This window comes from Crinia signifera, chromosome 2 (genome assembly GCF_055691185.1).
Source record: "Crinia signifera chromosome 2, ASM5569118v1, whole genome shotgun sequence".
Lineage (NCBI taxonomy): Eukaryota > Metazoa > Chordata > Amphibia > Anura > Myobatrachidae > Crinia > Crinia signifera.
This window is the reverse complement of record NC_139218.1, coordinates 113,926,746-113,943,261: the sequence shown is the minus strand read 5'-3', so window position 1 is coordinate 113,943,261 and position 16,516 is coordinate 113,926,746. Positions and strand designations below refer to the sequence as shown.

Sequence of the window (16,516 nt, the reverse complement as noted above, 5' to 3'; positions counted from 1 at the left end):
TGGAATGCCCTCCTTTTTTTAGCTTTTTTTTAGCTATTTACTCAGTGGCATAACAATAGCCCTGCAGACCCTGCGGCAGCAGGGAATCACTAAGTAAGTGTGGGCGCCGGGTGTCTGCTGGGCTATTGATGCATTACACTGCCTGCCTTAACCCGCTGGCACTGCTTGCCGTTGTTGCCACCGGGTGTGTGGCCAGGACCCACAGATCTACTTGTCTGCGGTCCCAGCTTTCCTCCTGGCTGGTGTCTTATAATGGAATAAGCAGCTCTCTCAAAATGTCCACCCCCATACAGCAGGCACTTTTTGAGGATGCTAGAAGAGGTGGAGGGCACTACAGATATTTCTGGTGGTGGGGCGCTGTTTTTATAGTAACGCCACTGTATTTACTCCAGACCATTAAACACTAATTTGGCAGTCTGTCTCTATGTTTTTACTGCTCTTGGCTTGCTTTCCTCTGCTTGTGGGTTGCTTGAAGAATTAGAGGTCTGCCTCTCTTTGTAGCTCCTTCCCTCGCTCGCACAAGCATCAACACTGAAGTTCAGTTATCTCGAGAGCAACAGGGACTGTTAATAAACAATTGTTGCAGTGATCGCAGAACTGGCAGAGCAGCGGGAGCTACAATGCATTTACAATCATGAATATTTAGTCTTTAGGATGAAACAACCCTTGGACAAGATGTGCTGATACCAGTGCGGTCAGACAATAGCAGTGGAATCTTGACACCTGTCACAATGCAATGACCAAAAACCCACAGCCAGTTTTCGAAATAGGTAAAGGCTAGGCTGCATGGGGTGAATTAGATTGTGGGGGAAGGTAGGACTGCACTTAGTTTTACGCTGCGGGATGGGAGGGTAGGGGATAGGCTTAGGGAAAGGAGGGTTCTCTTTATGGGAGATTGGGAGTCCAACACCATCTGGGCAAACACACGCTGGGGGCCGAACCTTGTGTCCTACGTCCGATATATAGATGATATCTTTTTTGTGTGGCGCGGAAGCAACCACGATTTAGATCTCTTTTGCACTTTTTTAAACAGCAATGATAAGAACATTAATTTGTGTTTTGAAAAAAGGCAGGACACCATTAATTTCTTGGACATTACAGTATATATAAAACAGAATAAAATATATACAAAAAATTTCATGAAACCAACAGATTCCGGTTCTTATATACAGGCAACCAGCTGTCACCATAACAATTGGTTAAAGTCCATACCAAGCGGTCAGTTCAAACGACTAAAAAGGAATTGTGCCGAACCAGAGATTCTAGAAGTCCAAACTAGAGAAATGCAAGACAGATTTCAAGCTTGCGGGTATAATTCAAACCTTCTGGAAACTACAATCCAGCAAGTTAAAGATATTGACCGTAGCACCCTTATGACAGCAAAAACTAAACCACAAAGAACGGAAGAAAACAAATTTGAGTTTGCATTTGTGACAGGTTACAATCCCAGACACAAAGAGATTGAAAAATCAATCAGGAGACACTGGTCAGTGCTGCAAAAAGATCCTATCTTGAAAAGCATTATTCCGGATAAACCGGTATGCATTTATAGAAAAGCGCCTAATTTGAAAAATAAACTTACATCCAGCCAGTTGAAACCCCCAATTCGACCTGGGAGAATAAGATCAACTGGATTCTATAGATGTGGCCTATGTCTTCCTTGTAGACATATCAAAGGAGAAAAAAGTAAAACCACCGAGATTCTTATTAATGGGAAGGAGGCTAAAATGTGTGATTTTATTACATGTAATAGCTCCAATGTAATTTATGCTATCAGATGTACATGCGACAAATTTTATATTGGCCGCACCTCACGTCCACTAAAAACGCGTGTTGCTGAACATTTGCGGAATATAAAAAAAGGAGTTGAGGTGCATGCATTGTCCGCGCACTTCAAAGCAGTACATAATTGCTCTCCTGCACATATCTCTGTTTTTTTTGGTTTAAAGACTGTTTCCACAGACCTAAAGAGACAAGGATGTGGCAAGCAAATTAGCCAAAGCAGAAATGGAATACATTTTTAAATTCAAAACTTTGTCACCAGGTGGTCACAATAGTGACTTTGAATTAAAATGGTTCCTATGACATGTGTTATCGTATGTATATTCTGAGGCACACTTTTTTCTTTCTTTCTCCTTTAGTGCACTTTATGGAATAACTGAAAAAACGAATTACATCATCAATTTTGTCACTATATGATATTTTTTACTGTATTTATATTTTTCACTGTATTCATAATTCTTCTTGCTGCTATTCAAACTGATCCCCTGTATTATCATTGCATTTTATCTGTATATTTATTGTATTTACTGAATTTTTCTCTATGTGCCATTTAAACCCAATCCTGACCTCTTATTTTATCCCCTTTTTTGCGTTGTATACGCATATATAAGCACCTTGCACTTTATACAATTGAGCGCTGTTACACTCAGCCTTTTTTGCCAGTATTCAGGCTATCAGGCTGCAGCGCTACATCTTTAGGTGGCTGGAACGCGGAAGTAGAAGCTGTGGAACGCACAGCACCGCGTCACATACTGAGCGCATCGTTATGACATGCCTCATTACATGTAGTCTGAGACGCGGAAGCGGGAGCTGTGGAACGCACAGCATCCCGCCCTTCCCCTCCATGAAGCGCTGCTATGCCCAGGAATGATGCGTCATTGCTCATCCTGTAGAGGCTAGCTGAAACGCGGAAGTGAGTGCAATGGAACGCACTTCACTTCCGGTTACGCGTCCAGCGCTGTTTTAAAGTTTTAAACTTTATCTTCATCAATTTTTTATATTTTCTAAGCAGGAATGGGTTTATCTGTTAAGCGCTAAGGCGCCACTCAATGTATATTTTATGTCTCTGTATAATTATGTATAGTGTAATTGACTGTACTGAATACAGGAACAGGAAGTCTTGTTCACTTCCTGTACCATGGGTATATAAACCCCATGTGAGCCCTGCCTCTGTACACTTGAAAAAGATCCAAGAGTGGATCGAAACGCGTTGTGTGACCAGAGGAAGGGGCTTGCTGTTGGACTGCTGCTATCCAGTTTGGGACCTTGGTTGAAGCTTCTACCTGGTGGACTATCTGGAAGACCCTCCAGGTTGTAGAATTCCTACTTCGCCATTGTTTTCCTCTAACTGGCAGTCACAGTGACCACCCTGTTTTTATTTTATTTTATTTTATTCATTTTTATGTTATGTACTTCTGGATGTGGAAGACATTAAAAGCTTTTATGATCCATATACTGAGTGGTCCTAAAGATACCTTGATGTGAACGTCACAGCCTTTCATTCAGTGAGTTGGGGTACGCACCTCGGTGGCTATATCGTTTACTCACCTCAGTCAAAAGATACCTTTATGTGTGAATACTACATCCACTTAGTGTGAGTTGGGGTACGCATATAAAAGATACCTTGATGTGTTTAACCACCACATCTTTGATGTGAGTTTTGGTACGCTCATCTATACATCCCATTTATTGGTGGAGGAATAACAGCTGCACAGAATCCCATCAAAATCCACACGGGTGCACCAACCCATTTATTGTATGGACAGTTCATTAATCACATGATCCCTTTGTTTCCATTGTTTTACATGAAAAATCAACAATGAAAAATTGATCACCAGGATCGCCTGTTTCATTCAACTGTCCTAGAAGTTTAAAAAGGGAAGTACTGTGTATATTTTTTGTGTGTTCAGAGCGCTATAGGGTGTCCACTTGAAAACTTTGTGTAGTAAAGGAGGGTTCTGTTTAGGCTTCTGGAAGGATGGGTTACGGTAAAGGGTAGAATGATGATTAGGGTTAGTTTAGTGGCTGGTTTCTGTAAGGAATATGGAAGTTAGGTTGCCGGTGTTGGGACTCTGGCCACCAGCATCCTAACTGTCGGTATCCTGTACACAACTAATCTGTAGAAATCCTGGATGTGTGGTAACCCTACATTCTCTGGTTATCTAGAGGTCACACTGTGCTCATCTTACTACAAGAGAAAAATATTGATCTACTAATTTGGGAGTTGTAGCAATTACATATCATCCTATACATTTTAAGGAATGTTTAGCAATTTCTAGTTCTGCAAAAAATATGCATCTCTTGGTACACGTCAGTATAATAAAACTAAGCAAAACTGACGATTTAAAGGAAAAAGTAAAATCCAAACTGTAAATCAAATACTAAATGAAATATAGTTTGTGCCCATCTTCATAGGTATAATATCCTGTGAGAACCGGAGGGAGCTCAGGTTCTCACTATCACGTAATAAATTACAAGCTTGTGTACCATTGTTAGTGTCATGCCAGCTGCATGTGACTTGTATGTAGTGTTTGTCACAAATATACAGAGGCTAAACGACACTTATCTGTGCATTATAAAAAGCTGAAATCAGGCATACAGTATTTATCACTTAGAGAGAAAAGCTCGGTGTAACATTAACAAGGACAGGAGGTGAGTACTGTAAGTATGGCTCATATCATTACCGACCTTTGTATTTTACATACTGGAAAATAATTTTCTGTACAAAAATAGTTATAAAGTATGTTGTATTTTTAGTCTAATGTGTTAGACAGACCAGAGTAAAAATATGAAAGAATTGGCGCTGTGGTGATAAACGATGTTCCAAACGAAAAAAAATAATTTTATTTTATACACAATTTGACATTGTGAGGCAAAAGATAAAAACACAATATTTTACAATACTTAAAGGACATACAAACCCCACCCAAATCTAACTCTCTCTGCACGTTTCATCTGCCCCCCTGCAATGCACATGATTTTGTCCATTAAAGAGAGAATTTGATTTTGCGAGTGAACCAGAATCAGAGCCATTGTCAGGTGTATGTACTGTAGTTCTTTACTTGCATTCAATTACAAATGTTTACCACATGGGTCTGGAGAGGGGGTGATGATGAGCTAATGGGAAACTGGCCTGTAACCTTTCAGGGAGGGATTAGGGCTCAAAAACATATTTGCGCCAAGCCCCAAGATTTGGGTAGCCATCACTGGGCACCTGGTTTGCAATGGTCTAGATTTAGTGCCAGACTGACTGCTGATTATAGCTGATACATGAGCTTCAATCCCGGATGCTGCCAGTATTGTAAGTCTCTCTCTATGGCTGCTTGCCATTGCACCAACTATAATCAGCTGGTGACCTGGCACCAATTCCATACCTGCTGATGTCACACAGGCGGAGGTGATAAACTGAAGGAGGATGGAAGGAGGGGAGATGCTGCAGAGGAGAGGATGTAATGTGGCATAATGTTTAAGGGAATTACCACGTGACATAATGTTGCTACTATTGTGTGGCACAATGTATGTTATATGGGGGCACTACTAGTACATAGCATAATTTGTAAAGGGCATTAGTGTATGGCATAATTTGCTAATAGCATTAGTGTGTGGTATAATGTGGTGTAAGTGCTTTAGTGTGTGATGCAAGGGGCATATGTGTGTGGCATAATGTGGTGTATAAAGGGCATTAGTGTGTGGAATAATGTGGTGTAAGGGGCATAATTGTATGGTGCATTTGGTGTAACGAACATTTGGTTTGCGTAGTGCAGTATGGTGTAATTGCATTATTAATGTGTGGCATACTCTAGTGTAAGGAGCATTAGTGTGTGGTATACTGTTTTATGTAACTGTAATATCGAGCTCCAAGCCTCCTATCATTGTAAATCTGGGATCGGTGTCAGAGTCCATAGCCCCTGCACATGAGTGCAGGTGTGACTGTGTTGCTGCCCGGGGATAGAAGGAGGATGAGTGCGGCTCCTTCCCACATCTTTCTGAGTACATTAATGTACAGATGGAGCCCCTATTTTCCTTGCCTGGCTCTTGCCAGACCGTCCCCACTGGCAAGAGCCGGCAGAGAGGGACTCCATTAGAGTGGGATGCATGTGCATCTCATGCGCATGTGTGTCCCAGTCTCTCGGCGGCTGGTCGGCAGGACCCTGACCGTCTCCACTTCAGGGAGATGGTGGGGGGTGCGGGGAGGTGGGGGCAGGCATCAGAACGTGGTGGTGGGGACCCGGGAGAGCTCCTTCGGAAAATCGGCTGGCGGGGGCTGTCGGCTAGCAGTAGAAATGCCAGCCCCTGCAAAAGAGAAGACCAGCTCCATCTGTAGTTGTAACTGAGATTAATCCTGTATATTATTATTATTTTCTTCTGTATTTCTCCATTTCTTCTGTATTATAGAAGGAGTGGGTACCATGAGACCATGCCCTTCAAGAAAGGACAACTCCCTTTTCTATTGGGCAGATGCTGACTCAGAGGTCACCTGTGTACATTAAATGCCAGGGACTATTTGTATTCTCAGTTTGACCTTGGCTATGTCGGAACTCAAATCTGAACTAAACCAATATCACTGGTATATTCCATTTCTTATCATAAGAAAGCCAACACCCTCCTATTTCAGCTGCTTTGGTTTATTTGGCTGCACCTTTGGTGGATCACAGCTTTATTTTCTTTATGCAATAGCAGTGAGTATTTACCCTGCATGTAAAAACAATACATGTATTTGGATTCCTTGCAATACAACATGGGTCTTTTTCTTTACTCTTCACTCAGAAGCTGGCCCATCAAATATAGCCACAACACCACCACACATTGACATACTACTGATAAAGGTAAATGCTAGGTGGTGCATGTAAACAATGTGAGTTTGATTCAGAGTTGGGAGCCAAAAAAACAAAGGAGCATTTTCCATCTTTACAAAAACATGTTGCACTTCAGGTGGGACAGAATTAAAATGTGTTTTTTTGGTACTTGTTTCCTAGCACGGCCACAATCTTATGGATCGTGTACCTTTAAGTTAAGGTACACGATCCACACGATGGACCCAATTTCCTTTGAAATCAGGTCCATTTTGCCGGTTAGGACACAATATCGGGGGCATCGCGTCGGTCGGGACCATTAACATTGGTCCCGACGCGACCGACGCGATGCCCCCGATATTTCCATAGGCTTCAATGTTAAAAAATATTTTAACATTGAAATCGTGTCGGGAAAGGTAAAATATCGGGGGCATCGCGTCGGTCGGGACCATTAACATTGGTCCCGACGCGATGCCCCGGATTTTTCCATAGGCTTCAATGTTAAAATATTTTTTAACATTGAAATCGTGAGAAAATGTGAAAAATGTGAAATGGGCCAATATGACCCATTTCACATTATAGATGTCCCCGTCGTCACCCCACGATAGACGCCAACCCGAAGCGTGGCGAGCGCAGCGAGCCCGGGAGGGGCGGCGGTGCGCGTCCTCCGAACTTTTCATTCCCCTACTATCCACGTCGGCGTGGAGTTGAGAATAGAATAGTGTGGCGAGCGCAGCGAGCCACCGAGCCCGAAGCGTGGCGAGCGCAGCGAGCCCTGCGAGGGGACGCGTATAACTTCACAGGTATGCGCGTCCCCTCGCGGGGCTCGCTGCGCTCGCCACGCTTCGGGCTCGGTGGCTCGCTGCGCTCGCCACACTATTCTATTCTCAACTCCACGCCGACGTGGATAGTAGGGGAATGAAAAGGTCGGAGGACGCGCACCGCCGCCCCTCGCGGGCTCGCTGCGCTCGCCACGCTTCGGGTTGGCGTCTATCGTGGGGTGGGGTGTACGCCGTTAAATTTGGGGGGGTTGGGAATATTTTACATTGAATCCAATGTAAAATCGGGTCCCAGTGACCCGATTTACATTTCATTCAATCAAAAAAATCGGGTCGAAAATCGGTCGGTCGCGTCGATCGCATCGCATGCGACCAAATCACATGCGATGCGATTGACCCGGTTTTTCCGACACGACCACCCCGATGTAAATCGGGGTGGCCGTGCTAGGAAACAAGTACCGTTTTTTTATTTGGGTCAAATTCTTTGTAGGCCACAAAGTTGGATTTATTCTATATGTCATGATGTAATAACTAAATGATGTCTCATATGCAAAGTGATTGTACTATACTGTATGTTCTTAATCATTTTTAGAATCCCAAAATGATGCCAAAATTTTTGATCCTGATGACAACTGTGGCCCTCATCTGCCTTGTGCAATCTGGGAAAGCAGAAAAGTAAGTAGTGAGGTTTATTCGCCATACTTTAACATTTGTTAATTCCACTTAAGTTTACTGTAATTTTTACACTCTGTAAATGTTGTTGAGGACACAGGGCCCATATTTGGATTTTTGCATACAGCAAAAATCAATGGTTTACATATAAATCCAATGGTAAGGGAACGGCGCATGACAGCCTAATTTGTTGGTCATCGATAAGATTTCCTGGAACCTGCAGAGCAGTTCTGACAATCAGTATGAGTAAAGCTGGGTGTGCACTATAATATATGCTTCATCATGAGCGATAGGTTTAGTGATATACCTAGAAACCCATCCCCCCCCCCCCCCCCCCCCACACACACACACACACACACACCTGAATGCTCCACTGCAGTTAACCAGGTATGCTGTAACAATTATCCCACAAATGTATCTACAGGTGATGGCAGCAGATATCTCCCATTTTCAACTGCAAATGTTGCCGCAATAGAAGCCTATGGAGGCTGCTTTCTGGTCAAATGTATCAAGATGCATGCCTGTTCAGCATCACATGCGCAGTAGGGTAGCAGACATTGATAAAGTAACTTAACTTTTACACATTTCCAGGATGGTTTCCTCAGATGTTAGAAGATACATGGAGGTAGTAGTTCATTTATTATCACAATCTCCACAAAGATACAGCTTTGAAGCCTTAAGCTAATACTGTATTGTGCCACACAAACCAACTACAGGTTGAATAGCCCTTAACAAATATCCGTTATACAATTTATTTTGAAAACCAAAGTCTCCCAAATTTACCTTTATTTTTTGCTAAAAATCTACTGGGGACATCTGTCTCTGGCACTACAGAGGAAATAACATGTAACTGCCACTAAATATGTGCAATAAAATGATTGCTTGGCATTTAAATTCAGTATCTGAGACTGTACACAAACTTTGGGGAGATAGGGGCTGAAATCGCTGGAAATATGGTCGCTGGCGACCATATTGCCAGTGATGGGAGTGTGCCCCGGCGATAAATTGCCGGGTGTGCACTCCCGTTTTCAGCCCCATTCTAATCACTGGACACAGGAGCTTGCTCCTGCGACCAGCTGATTACCTCTGAGGCTCCCCCAGCAGAGGTTCCTTTTCATCAGCGACCATCTCTGGTCGCTGATGAAAAGGAGACACTGAGCAATATATTGCTCAGCAATATATTGCTGAGCAATATATCTCCCCCCGTGTGTACGCACCTATAGAGAAAGATCTCCCTGGGCGGGGCACTCGCCTTCTAATTAGTGTGGTTTAGCAGTTAAAGATAACTTTTATTAATACATTAATATTAGTCTGCAAAAGTCAGATGTAAAAAGACGAACAACATGAAGAAAAGAACAAAGATACAGCAATGATTTATGCCACTATATGTTGGTAATAGAAATAAGCAGTAATAGAAAAAACGAGAAAGCAGTGAAATATTTTTTACTTTCCAAGTATTTTGTACACCAGGATAAATAAGAATCAAAGGCTATGTTATACCACCTGTAATGCAATATCCTGGTCACCAATACATAATGTAATTAAAACACCATAGTATGCTGCCAATGTGCTGTATCCAAGTCAATTGGTTGCATCACATATAAATAAAGAAGTATATGGCAATATAGCCATGTGGAATAAATCGGCAGCTAGTTAGCACAATTTAAAAAATTGTGGCTTTTCGTTAGCTGAAAGCTGAATTTATCAATTATGTATTAAATTGCGGCTGGTTTGTGTAATTAGCTTATGAACATGGTTCGTTGGACCATATCCTGACAACCTCCTATGTCAGATGGCCAGAGACAGGGCACACTGCAAGGTCACCCGCTGGGGGATTTTCTCCCTTTGAGGACAGCTGTGCCACGTTTTGTTTTGTTTCCCAGTGTTTACGGGTTAAAGTTTGTCTTCCTCATGTCTGCTCTGGAGGTGAAGGGTATCTTGTCTCCCTGCAAGTCCTGGTGACACCAAAGTTGGGGCAGACCTAATTTGCCCCTACTATAGGTTAAGTCTTAGTTCTGCAGGTGCCTATAACCTCTGGATCGATTAACAGGGTCAGGGTTGGGATGATTGTGGCCTGTCCTCACCTTTATGCTGATGTTTATAGTCAGTTACACTTGTCTGTCCTGTATCCTGTATTCAGTTTAGTTTATGTCATCTGTTTATCCTGATCATCCAGCAACTGCTCCAGCTACCTTAATAGCTACAGTTCCCTGTTCTATCCCTATAGAACAGGGGTGAATCCTAACAATTTAATTCTAATTTGTCCTGGTGCACAGAAAATTTGGAAAGCAAAAATACTTCACCACTTTCTTGTACTTTCTATTACTGCTTAATTCTATTACCAGCATTATAGCGGTATAAATCATTGTTGCTTTGTTCTTTTCTTCATGTTCTTCATCTTTTTACATCTGACTCTTTCAGACCAATATTAATGTACTAATAATAATTATCTTTTAACTCCTAAGCCACACTAATTAGAAGGTGAGTGCCCCGCCCAGGGAGATCTTTCTCTATCGTCTCTTGGATAATTTTCTTTAACATTATTACCACACTCCCAGGGAGCACCTCCACAATGCTAATTGACACAGACACCCACATTTGTTGATTGGAGTACCCATTTTTTCCTCTTGCAGTCAAGCTTGCCCAGTGCCCTAGACCATTTTTTGCATCAGCTATCTGTGTCCAATGGACACACAGGCTGATCAATGTAGAAATAAAAAAGAAGTTATACTCACATACTCCCAGGGAACAGTGGCTGGAGCTTCAGTGAGGGCTGCTGGTCTTCCTGCACTGCTGATGACCCCTAGTATAGTAAAGTGATGCTGTGAAGTGGCATCTCACTTTACAGCCCTGTGGGGTCTCGCAGCAGAATTGAATCCAACGTATGGAAGTGCTCCTGGAGCACATATTACTGGTCAGTTGAGCATAACAGTGTTGGGTACAGGTGGGTTGCACCTGAAGCATAATTCCTGATAACCAGCCTCATAGCTGTGATAACACATGGGTCCAGAAACTTCCCCTGGATCTCATGTGTTGTACCATGAAAACTGTCCATTTTTCTTCTTTAAAAAAATGGCTTTATTTGGATAGCCATATGATGACCTCAGTCAAAAAAAGCCTTTATTTCAGGAAAAATATCATACCTTCCAACTGAATGCGCGCCCCCGAAATTAGGCGGAGTTGCCTCATGGTCAAAGGGCATCACTCCTGTGAGCCCTCGTCCCATTTTTGCTTACTGTGGGGGCATGGTCAGTTCTGTGTGAGATGCTGGCAATGCCCCCAGCCCCGCTGTGTCCCTGAATACCCTGCCTCTTAGCACCACTGGCTGACGCCACCGCATTCTGTCTCTGAGCGGAGAGCACTCCTCTGCTACCCCTTACTGCCACTATATTTGAAATGGAGCTGGCCATGTATATAAGACATAAGAGAAATAACTACAGTAATCAGTGTATCTGGTGTATGAGTCTTTGAAGTAACATACAGTACGCATTACCTTATTTCTACTAAACAATTATCAATTATTGTTTACCAAAGATTATGTTACATGTAGAAATTTTAAATGTATTCATTCATAAGTTGCCAATTCACTTTCATCAAACATGATTTGTCATTTTCACTGATCAAATGTTAAATAAACATACATGCTAGATCAATAATTAGACTAAGTACGATGTCCATCGAATCCGATCGCATATTTGGGTTCAGAACTTAAGCATCCGATGTTGCATGCCATCTTCCAATGGCACATCGGGTGCTGGAAAAGGGCGGGCAGGGGGCGGCGGAGTAGTGTAGCACTAGCAGTAAGCGGTGGTGGCAGATTTGTTTAAAACACTGGGCTGCCCTGTGATTGACTGAGCTCTCAACCAATCACAGGGCACCCAGTGTTTTAAACAATTCTCCCACCACCACTGACCCCCGTCGCCCGCTGATCCAGGACGGGACTGAGGATACCAGCAGGTATGCCACCAGCAGTCCCTTTGCCCCTTCTCCCCAAACCCCACGCTGTTGAATGTGTCCCCTCCGCCCCCCACCCATGGATTGTATTTGAGTGATCGCATGTGGTTAAAAACCACATGCGATTGCTCCTACAATTCCATAGATAATATGAGCAGCACATAAGATCTATTGACGCGACATTCAACGTGTGCCCAAGCATTGCGTCAAAATGTTCCTTAAAGATGCATACAGTCATTCGATTTATCATCCAGATGTGGTTGAAATCAAATGATTGTATACAATATCTCACAAGTGTATGGGCAGCATAAAACATCCCTTTATTAGATAGCAATGTCTGGTTGTGGCTGACAATGTTAATTTGCTACAAATGTATTGGCTGACAATCTGTTTTTTTTCCTTTAGGGAAGATGAAAGTCACCATGGGATTGAAAAGAGGGAGGCACATCAGGATCTCGCTGACAATGGTGCAATAAGAAATGAGAGAGAACTAGTTGGGCAACTGCTTGGAAAAGTTTTAGGCATGTTAGGTCTATAAATTTAGTAGAGAAATATATAAAATTCTAAACCAATATGAAAGTATCTTCATGATGATCCATAAAATATAACAACATTATTAACCTGGAACTGTGTGTTATTTATTATGTGAGTTTGTATTTCATTGGATGTATCTTTTATTTATATTTAAGATATATATATATTTGGGATAGGTCACTGTGACGAAAAATCAGCAAAGACAACCAAGGATCACTACTGTAGGTTCCACTGCTTTACACTACACTGGTTAAACAAAGAATTACGCTACAGTATGAATGACATACAGTATGAGCAGGCCAGACTTGTGCACCGAGCGGGTTAAAATAATGGCTACCAAGCGTGAACCAGGGCTTTGTGGAATCTCACATCACACAGGGGCTGCTAACAAAGGTACAGATGCTGCAATGATCAACTCACAGCTCCGGTCCCCTACCTGCAACCCTGTCCCGGTTTGGGCGTACCTGCTTTGCAAAAGGGAGCTGAGCACCTGGCCTGAACTGACCCAGCTGAGTGCAGGATTGCCCACTGTCATCTCCCTACATTCCAGCGTTGGCACCCTGGCTGCAGAGGACGACAGAAACCCCTGCAAGCTGGGCAGACAATTGGATGGGACCCCACCCTTCGATGCTTGCTGCTTCCCTTAGCGGCGTCACATAAACTAGTAGTTATTCTTCCCTGAAAGCCAAGTGTCTGCTCTTTCATATGGTACCAGTCTAAAACCAGAGATGTTAGGGTGCAAATGGGACACATTTTTCCTATAGACTATAATGGTCTCATGAATTCAGACCCAACATGAATAGTACTTTGTGTACTACAGTAAGTAGGACAAACAGCTTTTATTGTACTGTACTCAGAGCCGGATTAAGCCTTCAGGGGGCCCGGGGCACTTTAGAAAGGGGGCCCTCTCCTACTTGTCATTACTGGACATTACAAGTTATCCTCACGGGAGAATATTACACTGTCAAAACACAGAGTAAAAGCAGTATAAACTTGGTCAATGGTCAACTGCAGGGGGGGGGGGGGGATTAATATAAATATATAATACCACATGAAAAGCCTTTGTTTGTTCCTATGTACCCTGACAGGCTCGTAGGTGCAAAAAAAGGGTGCGGGGGAGGGGGGTGTCTTGCGGTAAGATGCAAAAAAAAGACTGATTAAGTCTTACCTGGGGCACACTTTAAATTTGATGTGTTTTGTAATAATGTATCAGTTTAAAACATAACTTTTATTGCTTAAATTCTTAAAAGGAAGGGTGACACTTGTCATTTGTTGGGATTAGAGATGTGCGGCGGCCACTTTTTCAGTTTTTGGTTTTGGATCTGGATCTCCCTTCGTGTTTTGGATCTGGATTGGTTTTGGCAAAACCACCCTTGCGGGATTTGGTTTTGGATCTGGATTTTTATGAACAAAATGCTAAAAATGGCTAAAATAACAGAATTTGGGCCTGTTTGTGCCCCTAAAGTATTATTAACCTCAATAACATTAGTTTCCACTCATTTCTAGTCAATTTTGATCACTTCACAGCTCACAAAATTGTTTTCATTTACTGTAGTTGGGCCAAAAGGTTATACCGAGGTAGCTGGATGACTAAGCTAAGCGACAGCAGTGGGCATCACATACATATGGACCTTACACTTCCAAATTGGCACATCTTGGAAGCAGAGTGGCACTGCAGGGGCAGACAGGGTGGCAGTTTAATAAACTACCCCAAAAAAAGAGAAATGCTCCAAAGAGCAAAAAAATCAAGGAGGTGCAAGATGAAATTGTCCTTGGGCCCTACCATCCACCCTTATGTTGTATACAGGACATGCACAGTTTAACAAACCAATCATTTCAGCGACAGGGACTTCAGTGGCAGGGACTGTTACATGTGGCTGAAAATATTGGTTTGTTTGGGCCCCCACAAAACAAGCTGGCAATGGGCAGTGCACAAACTGGCTTTACAAGACGTCATCCTAAAAAAAAAAAAAATGCTCCAAAGAGTAAAAAATACAGAGGAACAAGATGAAATTGTCCTTAGGCCCTCCCACCTACCCTTATGTTGTATACAGGACATGCACAGTTTAACAAACCAATCGTGGCAGGGACTGTCACATGTGGCTGAAACGATTGGTTTATTTGGGCCTCCACAAAACAAGCTGGCAATGGGCATTGCAAAAACTGGTTTTACAAGATGTCATCCTCAGCATCCGATTCCTCACCCTCATCCTCTTCGTCACACACAATTAATTTGTCATCGCTGGAATCAACGAATACAGGAGGACTGTGTGTATTAGGACGTAAGTGCTGGTGAAGGAGGTCCAGTTGGTGGAATTTTAAATTCATTTTTATGAACATCATCTTCTCCACGTTTTGTGGAAGTAACCTCCTACGCCGATCGCTAACAAGGTTCCCAGCTGTGCTGAAGACTCTCTCAGAATATACACTGAAGGGTGGGCAACTTAAATAAAGCAAAGCCAGTTTGTGCAAGGCCGCCACATTGCCTTGTTTTCTTGCCAATAATAGAATGGACAGTCTGACATACCTATATCAATGCTATCGGCAAAGTAATCATCCACCATTCTTTCAATTGTGATAGCATCATAAGCAGTAGCAGTAGACATGTCCATTATGGTAGGAAGCTCCTTCAGTCCAGACCAGATGTCAAATATATTTCCGGACTGAATAGCAGTGGGTCTCTTAGGAAAAGTTTTTTCCTCACAACCCCAGTGGGAGAAACTGAAGGAGGAGTTGTGTGCCTGCCACGTTCCGCTTCAGCGGACAATTTTTGGACCAAGAGGTCTTTGCACCTCTGCAGATTTGTGCCCATTGGTAAAAAAGACACAATGTAAGACTTTAACCTATAGATGGAGCGTCTCTCAATATTGCTCGCCATGGCAGAGGTTCTGGCGTTCCGATTTTCTTCTTGCGCTGGCGTCCGCCAAGGGGCGTGGGCGCACGCCATGCAATACAATCCACCACCACTGGATGGCTAATGCTCCATCAAGCTAGCGTCGGAGTGATATACTGTAATGTGCCAATGGAATCCTGCCATTCGCCGTACAGAGCGCGCTTACAGTATGAGACGCTCGTGCGTGATGAGACGCTTGTGCAAAATGAGATGCGCGTGAACAACAGAGAGAGCAAAAGGGCTGTGTAGTGTAATGATCCTATACAAATATTTACCTTCACCTTCACGTAGCCGATGCTGAATATTTTGAACTGTTGGTACTGTGCATAATGTGTATGCATCTGAAGTCAACCGCCTCCTCCCCTTCCAGGGACTTGACCTGAAATACAGTACATTACATTACAGCGCTAAACCATGAAAGGACCGTATCAGATGCTGCCGCGACTCGGGTTTCTCCAATAGGGCTACGGATGCCATTGATTATATCAGCACTCTATAGACCTTACACATCACTGTGTTGCATAGTGTAGTGGATAGCTGCGTGGCTCTACATGCTGGAGACCCGTGTTCAATTACGGTGTCAAGTTTTTTTTCTTTTCTTCAAATATTTTGTAGAGTGCAATTAAACAAACTAGACCATTAAATGTAACAGTTTTAACAAAACTAGACAAATAAAACAGTTAGGGTGAAATGTAATAGGATGAGAGATTCAGAAAGTGAGAGATTTGGTAAGAAATCTCCAGTTTTTTTAAAGTGGCAATCATTTACACAGCAAAACCAGTGTGATTTTGCTGTGTCAATGATTGCCACTTTAAAAAAACTGGAGATTTCTTACCAAATCTCTCACTTTCTGAATCTCTCATCCTATTAAATCTCACCCTTAATGTTTTACAGGTCTCCTCACAGAATCATACTGTAAGTGAAGTAATTAGCTCCACCTGTGGATCATTTATAATGTGTCAGTCAGTAACGAGTACACCTTTGCCCCAGCTACTGTAGGTGTTCTAGAAAACATGAAGTGTTGGTACTGTACAATAAGAGGACTTGATTTGGCTACAGTACCACTGCATTATTGTCTCTTCCAGGGAGTAATGTGTATGCAGCTGAAG

The 16,516-nt window shown here is 42.8% G+C and overlaps 2 long non-coding RNA genes across 5 annotated transcripts in view; one reads left to right on the top strand and one right to left on the bottom strand.

Moving 5' to 3' along the window:
- LOC146059985 (uncharacterized) overlaps positions 1 to 12,601 on the top strand; it is a 115,422-nt gene extending 102,821 nt beyond the window's left edge. For all 4 annotated transcript variants that reach the window (XR_014470347.1, XR_014470346.1, XR_014470344.1 and 1 more), the window contains 2 exons: positions 7,947 to 8,029; positions 12,386 to 12,601. This is a non-coding gene — a long non-coding RNA (uncharacterized LOC146059985). The remainder of the gene's footprint in view (positions 1 to 7,946; positions 8,030 to 12,385) is intronic.
- Positions 1 to 15,945, bottom strand: part of LOC146059987 (uncharacterized) — a 48,353-nt gene extending 32,408 nt beyond the window's left edge. Inside the window, exon 1 of the long non-coding RNA XR_014470352.1 lies at positions 15,683 to 15,945. This is a non-coding gene — a long non-coding RNA (uncharacterized LOC146059987). The remainder of the gene's footprint in view (positions 1 to 15,682) is intronic.
- Between the last annotated feature and the right edge of the window lie 571 nt (positions 15,946 to 16,516).